At 40.4% G+C, this 8,486-nt stretch overlaps 1 non-coding gene across 1 annotated transcript; it reads left to right on the top strand.

The window, feature by feature from the left end:
- Window positions 1-6,277: 6,277 nt before the first annotated feature.
- Window positions 6,278-6,384, top strand: LOC127124632 (small nucleolar RNA R71). Its single transcript, XR_007804102.1, has one exon. It is a non-coding gene; the product is annotated as a small nucleolar RNA R71 (small nucleolar RNA).
- The last annotated feature ends 2,102 nt before the right edge of the window (window positions 6,385-8,486 follow it).

The following is an 8,486-nucleotide window of genomic DNA, read 5'->3' as shown; positions in this document are numbered from 1 at the left end:
GTTTATATAATATTCAAATGCGATAATATAAAATGAGTAATGCAAATACGAGAAATATAAAAAATGAGATAAAATAAGATTAAATGGTGAGATCATGTAGTCGAGATGTCATCTTCCTGAGAGGAACCACGGAGCATGGCTACTTCTTGCTTGAGCTCTGCGATCTCCTGATATAGACAATCGGCTTCAGTAGCATGGGTGAGATCAGACACTCCCATCTGTAAAGTTAGGTCCGCCACTTCCTGTCTAAGCTCTGCAATCTCTCTACGGCACTCAGCAATCTGGGTGCGTATGTCGGGTGTCTGCAATGAATGATTATTAGAGAAAACAGTGATTCTAGGAGATGGTGGTGCAGGTGTGTATTCAGCAGCGGGTGGTGATCTCGGTGCCTCGACGGTCTCTCCCTGGCCCTCTAGAGCATAACTCCAATTCGCTGGATCATGCACATTGGTCATCATAGGGTCTGGCAATGTGAAGTAATGGATAGCCTCACTGTCGACTAGCAGTCGGAACTGACATGGGTGGAAAGAGGCTCTCCTCATCAATCCTCTGGTCAAACAGAAATCGATGTCCATGGTAGTGTATCCACAGTAGGTCCGAAGATGCAACAGCTTGCGAGACAGACCTAAAGCGACAGTAATCTGTGTGATGATTCCACCAACATGGATGACTCCTTCGGTGGATCTGGAGATACCGCTGAGATTGTTTAATAAAAAGTTCCCACATGCTACTGGGCGAGACTGGGATGCACAGAATAGTAGGAAGATCTCCTCTTCACTCAGTAGTGTCTCTGCATCCGGCCTTCCCAAGAAGGAATGTGCTAATATCATCTGAAAGTATCTGAAGGCGGGGTTATGTATGACATGAGACAGCTGCATAGATGGATCCTGGCTTCCGCCACCTGATATGTCACTCCAAAACTTCTCAACCTCCTTACCCAGGAAGTATCCCATAGGTGTCTCTGGGATAGCATCAGGAGTAGTCTGGAAACCTAACAAGTCGCCGAACTCTTTCTGGCTGAAGGAGTACTCAACTCCGAAAAGCCTGAAAGCAGCATACCCATCTAGTTCAGAATATGGGTCATAGTCGAATGAACTCAGGAACTCCAAAGTCAGGTTCCTATATGTGTTACTCAAATCATCAGCGAACTCGTCCCAGTGAAGCTGATGGCTAAGGAATCGGATACTAGGCTCGATACCCAGTGCCTCCATATAGTGCTGGTCAGGATAACGTGTGGGTGCCATAGGGCGCTGATACAAAGCGATGTAACGCTCCCTCTGAGCATTATCTCTATAGGCCACATGCATGTCATCAAAATCCTGCATCCTGGTAAAAGTTAAGAAAGTGATCCTGAAAATACAAACCATTCAAATCTTAGTTTTAATGCAAAATATGATAAAATAAAAATAAAAATAAAAATAAATGCGAAAAAGTAAAATGAAAGAAAAACCATGGGTTGCCTCCCATGCATCGCTTGTTTATCGTCAATAGCTTGACGATTAGAATTTATACACCTGTAGTAGTAGTAGTAGGAATTGGTGGATCAATCAGGGTGTGGCTCGAGTAGTATGCTGGAATGTCTCCTCCTTCGTAGAGCTTCAGTCTTTGTCCATTTACAATGAATGGACTACAGGTATTGTTCTTGATTTCTACGGCTCCGGATCTCAAAATCTTGGATACTTCGAAAGGACCAGTCCATCTTGAACGTAGCTTTCCAGGGAAGAGTCGTAACCTAGAGTTAAAAAGGAGTACAGGATCGCCTATATCAAAATTTTTCTTTACTATTCTTTTGTCGTGATAGGATTTTGTCCTCTCTTTATATATTTTTGCATTCTCGTAGGCAGATTGCCTAAGTTCTTCTAGTTTATGAATGTCTAGGGTACGCTTTTCCCCAGCGGCTAGGTAGTCTAAATTCAAAGTTTTAATGGCCCAATAGGCTTTATGGTCTAACTCGAATGGTACGTGACATGATTTTCCATAAACTAGTTGATAAGGAGTAGTTCCTATAGGGGTTTTGAAAGCGGTTCTGTAGGCCCATAATGCTTCTTGAAGCTTCTGAGACCAGTCTCTCCTAGAAATAGAAACATTTTTCTCTAGGATTTGTTTTATCTCCCTATTAGATACTTCTACTTGGCCACTAGTTTGTGGATGGTACAGTGTTGCTACTCTATGCCTAACTCCATATTTTCTTAAAAGTTTGTCAAATATTCTCGATATAAAGTGTGATCCTCCATCGCTTATGACTAAACGTGGTGTTCCAAATCTAGGGAATATATAGTTTTTAAATAGTTTGATTACTACCCTAGTGTCGTTTGTGGGTGCAACTATAGCTTCAATCCACTTAGACACATAGTCTACAGCTACTAAGATATACCTATTTCCTAAGGATGGTGGAAAAGGTCCCATGAAATCTATACCCCATACGTCAAAGAGTTCTACTTCCTGAATGTTTCTTAAGGGCATTTCATCACGTCTTGAAATGTTTCTAGTGCGTTGGCATCTATCACATTTGACAATGAAAGCATAGACATCACGCCACATGGTAGGCCAGAATAGGCCAGCTTGAAGAATCTTGGCGTATGTCTTAGAGGTGCTCGCATGTCCACCATAAGGTGCAGAATGACAATGCTCGATAATACTATTTACCTCTTCTTCTGGAACGCAACGGCGAAAGATGCCATCTTTACCCCTTTTGAAAAGGAGCGGTTCGTCCCAATAGAAGTTTCTCACATCGTGGAAGAATTTCTTCTTGCGGTGGTAGTCAAGATCAGGGGGTACTATATCAGCAGCTAGGTAATTAACGAAATCTGCATACCAGGGTACGTTACTTATTGCTAAGGAATTATGGAAATGCTCATAAGGATCTAGGTTATTGTCTTCAATGGTTTCTACTCTAGCGATCAGTCTATCGTAGGCGAAATCATCATTTATGGGTACTAGTTCAGGTTTTAGATGTTCTAGCCTAGAAAGGTGATCGGCTACTACATTTTCAGTGCCTTTTTTTATCTCTTATATCTAAATCAAACTCTTGTAGTAATAGAATCCATCGGAGTAACCTGGGCTTGGCATCTTTTTTACTTAATAGGTAACGAATGGCAGCATGATCGGTGTAAACAATAATTTTTGCTCCTACTAGATAAGATCTAAATTTGTCTATAGCAAAAACTACAGCGAGTAATTCTTTTTCAGTTGTTGCGTAATTAAGCTGGGCAGCATCTAGGGTTCTACTGGCATAATAAATGGCATGTAATTTTTTATCTTTCCTTTGTCCTAGAACGGCTCCAACTGCATAATCACTAGCATCGCACATTATCTCGAACGGTTCTGACCAATCAGGTGGTTTCATAATGGGTGCAGATACTAATGCTTGCTTTAAAAGATTAAATGCGTCATTACATTTTTCATCGAAAATGAATTCAGCATCTTTCATTAAAAGTCCAGTTAAAGGTTTAGTTATTTTGGAGAAGTCCTTAATAAAACGCCGGTAGAATCCAGCGTGTCCAAGAAAGCTTCGGACTTCTCTGATGGTTTTTGGTGGTTTTAGGTTTTCTATAACTTCTATTTTAGCTTTATCTACCTCTATACCTTTTTCGGAAACTATATGTCCTAGAACTATTCCTTCGGTCACCATGAAATGACATTTTTCCCAATTTAGCACGAGGTTCACCTTCACGCATCTCTCCAGGATTTTCTCAAGGTTAGCAAGGCAACTGTGGAAATCGAATCCGCAAACCGAGAAATCATCCATAAACACTTCTATGATACCATCTAGGTAATCTGCGAATATTGACATCATGCAGCGTTGGAAAGTAGTTGGGGCGTTACAGAGGCCGAAAGGCATTCGTCTGTAGGCAAAAGTTCCATAGGGGCATGTAAAGGTAGTTTTTTCTTGATCTTCGGGGTGAATAGGTATTTGGAAGAATCCAGAGTATCCATCTAGATAACAGAAGTAAGAGTGTCTGGCTAGACGCTCCAACATTTGGTCTATAAACGGTAAAGGGAAATGGTCCTTCCTAGTTGCTTTATTTAATTTTCTATAATCTATACACATCCGCCATCCTCCTTCTAAACGTTTTGCTACATGTTCGCCTTTATCGTTTTGCACGACTGTGATGCCTCCCTTTTTAGGTACTACATGCACAGGGCTCACCCACTTACTATCCGAGATCTGGTAGATTATACCTGCCTCAAGTAACTTAAGAACTTCCTTCTTAACAACATCACTCATTATAGGGTTTATTCTTCTCTGATGTTCCCTAGAGGGTTTTGAATTTTCTTCGAGCGAAATCCGATGCATGCATACGGATGGGCTTATACCTTTCAGGTCAGAGATATTATATCCTAAGGCTGAGGGATATCTTCGTAAAACGTTTAAAAGTTGGTTCGTCTCCTCTTGGCTCAAGGTAGCACTAACTATAACTGGACGGTTCATCTTTTCATCGAGGAACTCATATCTCAGGTTCTTAGGCAGTTCCTTAAGTTCTAAGGTTGGTTTCTTAGGGCATGGCATAGGATATGGAGTAAGGGATAAACATTCGTAAAGGTTATCATCGATGTAAGGTTCTTTAATGTCATCATCTTCCTTTATGGGGGTTGATGGTAACTTAATAATTTCTTTTTGTTCTAATTCTCTAACACATTCATCAATGATATCTAAGGCATAACACGAGTCTCCCATCACAGGTGCCATAAGAAATTTCGAAAGTATAAATTCTATTTTCTCGTCACCTACCTCAAATGTCAACTTTCCTTTCTTGACATCTATTATGGCTCCTGCAGTTGATAAGAATGGTCTACCTAGAAGGATTGGTATATCATTGTCCTCTTTGATGTCCATGACGACAAAATCAGTAGGGATAAATAGTTGACCTATCCTAACAGGAACATCTTCTAAAATGCCTATCGGATATTTAACAGATCTATCGGCTAACTGAAGTGACATCTTAGTGGATTGTAATTCTCCTAAGTTTAATCTCTCACAAACTGCTAAAGGCATTAGGCTCACACTAGCTCCTAAGTCTAGAAAAGCTTTTTCGATGACATGATTACCCAAAAGGCAAGGAATGGAGAAATTTCCAGGATCTTTATCTTTCTTTGCTAATTTGTCCTCGGAAATAGCATTACATTCCAAAGGCTTCGGATCGTCAAGTCTACGTTTGTTGGTAAGGATGTCTTTCAGAAACTTTGCATAAGAAGGTATTTGGGTGATGGCTTCTGTGAAAGGGATTTCTACATGAAGTTTTTCTATAACTTTAATAAATTTTTGATACTGTTTATTGATCTGGGTTTGTTTGAGTCTTTGGGGATATGGTATAGGTGGTTTGTATGGCGGGGGTGGTATGTAAATTTTATCTTTAGGTTCTTCTCCTTTATCTCGACCTTCCTGGTTTTCAGATTCCTCTGGTTCCTTTACTTCGTCCGGGGGTTTGGTACATTCCTTAGAAGTTTCGGGTTCACTCAATCTTGGGTTTGGTGGCTCATCATAAGTGTTCCCACTTCGTAGGGTAATGGCATTGGCTTGTCCTCTCGGATTTTGTTGAGGTTGTCCAGGGAATTGTCCTTCAGGTGTAGTCTGAGGGGCTTGGTTTAAAGCTACCTGAGAGATTTGGGTTTCAAGCATCTTGGTATGAGTAACTATTTGGTCAACCTTGGTTCCTAACTGAGTAATCAATTTGTTAACATGAATGTTTTGATTCATGAACTCCTTGTTTTGTTGGGTTTGAGCGGTGATAAAATTTTCCATAATTTTCTCAAGGCTCGGCTTTGGTGGCACAGGTGATTCCTCGGAGGTGCATTATTTTGAATAGGGTTATTGTTTTTATAGGAGAAGTTCGTGTGATTCCTCCATCCAGGGTTATAGGTATTCGAGTATGGGTTCCCTTGGGTGTAGTTCACTTGCTCGGAGTGGGTTTCGTTCAATAGACTGCATTCTGCGGATTGGTGTCCTTGGGTTCCACATATCTCACAATCCGACAAAACTGCGGCTACAGTATTCGGGTTCGTGTACATATGCTCGACTTTAAGGGCTAATGCATCCATTTTAGCTTGCATCATGTCTATAGAGCTTAGTTCATGCACTCCTCCTTGGGCTTCCTTCTTCTCAACTGTCGCTCGTTCGACTCCCCATGATTGATGGTTTTGAGCCATATCTTCGATGAGGGCACTAGCTTCAGGATAAGGTTTGTTCATCAGAGCACCGCCTGCGGCAGCGTCGATGGTCATCTTTGTGTTGTAATGAAGTCCATTATAGAAGGTTTGAATGATTAACCAATTTTCTAAACCATGATTTGGGCATGCTCGTAACAACTCTTTATATCTCTCCCAAGATTCGAACAACGATTCTCCTTGGTTTTGGGTAAATCTAGTTATATGGTTTCGAAGAACGGCGGTCTTACTCGGGGGAAAATATCTAGCAAGAAAAACTCTTCTAAGGTTATCCCAAGTCGTAATGGAATTGGGTGGAAGGGAATCTAACCATGATAGGGCTTTATCCCTGAGGGAAAAAGGAAATAATCTTAAATGTATTGCCTCAGGAGAAGCTCCATTGGTTTTAAAAGTATCTGCTAATTGAAGAAATATTTTTAAATGTTGGTTAGGGTTCTCAGTAGCGAGACCCGCGAATTGTCTCTGTTGCACTAGTTGTAACAGGGATGGTTTAAGTTCAAAATTATTGGCTGGGATGATTGGGTTTACTATACTAGAACTAGGTTCTTCGTTAGATGGTTGAGCGAAATCTTTAAGAGGTCTTTGGTTTTGATCTTCGACCATAGCTCTCTTAATTCTATGAAAGAATAAACGTGCGCGAGCGTAACGTTCAGGTTCCGCCAGAGGGTATACTAAGCTTAAACTTCCGGTGCTGCGAGTTCTTCGCATCAACCGGCGGGAAATAACCTAAGTCTAAACGATATAACAACAGGAAAATGAAATTTGACGAAATTGGTCCCCGGCAACGGTGCCAAAAACTTGATGCGGTCAATAACTTGATGCGGTGTTCGCAAGTATACGAACGCGTCAGAGTAATATAAAAGATTGTCGAATCCACAGAGACCAAGTGTCAATCTATCGTTATCTATTATTATGGTGTTTATCAAAGGCAATCGAAATAGGTGTTTTTGTAGTGTGCAATGAAAAGTAAAGTTTCGGATATAATTAATAAAGACAGGGTCGAATGTAATTCACGTAATCAATTGATAATCCAAGTACTTGCTAGTAGAGCTACTTATGGGCAATGTTTCCTACTTTGAAAAGAACTAATTTAACAGGAACTGTCGCTTTCGCGTATTCAGAACCGAGTTGTACTCCCTAATCAAACCCTCTTATTGTCACTTATAAAAATGCGCACATTGCGTTAGAGTAGTAAACCTATTTTTAAGAAATATAGTATCTTGACTAAGTTGAAAAGTATTATAACCTGGATTTCTTAACCAAAAGAGGTTCTCACGAACCAGACTCTAAACTTATAAACGCGTCCGAAAATAGTTTTAAAATCTCTTTTCTTCTTATTGTTAAAATCTCCTAATGAACTAAACAAAGCGCTTTCGCTGTTTTTGAAATAGTTAAAAACAATTAAGTTTATAAAGACGTTGGACGGCTTTCGATCTTACCCAACGGAGTTGAAGTGCGGGAAAACTTAAGTTGAAAGTTAAAATAGCCTTTAAGCGTTTCTACGAACAATTGTACGGATTACTGGTTTAATTACGATCCTTACATTCTAGCCTTATAAATTTAGCTAGACATGGTAAAGTAAAAGTGCATTAAAATAAATAAAAGTAGTGCGAGTGCGGAAAGTAAATAATTTAAAGCGAGTGCGAGGAAATAAATAATTTAAAGCGAGTGTGGGAAATAAATAAAGTAAAAGCGAGTGCGGGAAATAAATAAAGTAAAAGCGAGTGCGGGAAATAAATAAAGTAAAGGCGAGTGCGGGAAATAAATAAAGTAAAGCGAGTGCGGGAAATAAATAAAGTAAAGGCGAGTGCTAAAAACCTGCTCCAATCGGAGGGCTGAGTAAATTGCAATGCGGAAAAGAAAATGGCGGCAGGATTAACTTCCTTCCAAAGTGCTCCAAACTCGATTACAGACTCTATCACAGACTCGATCACACAATTGTGGTAACACTCCAATGCGAAGCGATTACCACTTTATAAAATTGAATATATGCCTAAGTGAAACAAAGTTGCTTCTGAGTTTGCCTCTGCTCTAAGTTTGGATGATTGTAAAACTGAATTTGCGTTTCTATTTATAAGCAAATAAAAAAGGTGGAATTGACTTGGATGCCCTTCAACTTGAAAATAGAGGAAACCATTTCCTTCTTGTGGCGCCCGCCACAAGGCTATGGCGCCCGCCACAAGCACAAAGTGGGGCGCCTTAGTGGATGAAGTGGGGAAACGTGGGAGTTGAGGAAGTTGGACTTGGACACGTCATGGCTTGGTCTGTGGCGCCCGCCATGGGGTAGGCCATAAGCACAAAATGCTGAATTTTAGGGTTTT

The sequence above is a fragment of the Lathyrus oleraceus genome, chromosome 2, assembly GCF_024323335.1.
Source record: "Lathyrus oleraceus cultivar Zhongwan6 chromosome 2, CAAS_Psat_ZW6_1.0, whole genome shotgun sequence".
In the NCBI taxonomy this organism is placed as follows: domain Eukaryota; kingdom Viridiplantae; phylum Streptophyta; class Magnoliopsida; order Fabales; family Fabaceae; genus Lathyrus; species Lathyrus oleraceus.
The sequence above is the reverse complement of the archived record's forward strand: the minus strand, read 5'-3'. Positions and strand labels throughout refer to the sequence as shown.